The 608-nt window shown below is 47.5% G+C and overlaps 1 non-coding gene across 1 annotated transcript; it reads left to right on the top strand.

Moving 5' to 3' along the window:
- The first annotated feature begins 307 nt into the window (after positions 1 to 307).
- trnar-ucg (transfer RNA arginine (anticodon UCG)) lies at positions 308 to 396 on the top strand. Its single transcript is given in 2 exon segments — positions 308 to 344; positions 361 to 396. It is a non-coding gene; the product is annotated as a tRNA-Arg (tRNA).
- The last annotated feature ends 212 nt before the right edge of the window (positions 397 to 608 follow it).

Genomic DNA, 608 nt, shown 5'->3' with positions numbered 1-608 from the left:
GAGCTTGGCCGTCCCTGAGTTTCAGCTCCCGGCTCTTCCATTTCCTCATCCACACTATCTTTACTGTGGATGTTCAGGGGTTCCTTGTAGGATCTGAGGACTGTATCCATTAAACATTCTGAGTCAAAAGATCCACACACTCTCTGTTATCAAGATTTATGGGCAGGAATGTTTCAAAACTTTGTCTATTAAATCATTGTATTATTCACAGAACTAATGAGGCAATTGGTTCATTATTCAGGCCTTGAACTTGGTTTGGGTAGACCGAAAACTGAGAGGTTCAGCACCTTTTCAAACCTTCACGGCTGGCCGTGTGGCCTAATGGGTAAGGCATCTGACTTCGGTGTATTTAACGAGGTTATCAGAAGATTGTAGGTTCGAGTCCTGCCACGGTCATTTTGGGCGATCAGTGTTTAGCACCGCAGCCTCACAGCTCCAGCGACCCGTGTTCAGTCCCTGTGCGCAGTTTGAGTTCTCCCTGTGACTGCGTGGGTTTCTTCGCACAGCCAAAGACTTGCAGATTGATCGGTAAATTGGCCATTGTGAATTGCCCCCAGTGCAGGTAGGTGGGAGAAGAATGGTGGGGCTGTGATGGGGAATATGGGATT

This window comes from Heterodontus francisci, unplaced genomic scaffold (genome assembly GCF_036365525.1).
Source record: "Heterodontus francisci isolate sHetFra1 unplaced genomic scaffold, sHetFra1.hap1 HAP1_SCAFFOLD_148, whole genome shotgun sequence".
NCBI lineage: Eukaryota > Metazoa > Chordata > Chondrichthyes > Heterodontiformes > Heterodontidae > Heterodontus > Heterodontus francisci.
The sequence above is the reverse complement of the archived record's forward strand: the minus strand, read 5'-3'. Positions and strand labels throughout refer to the sequence as shown.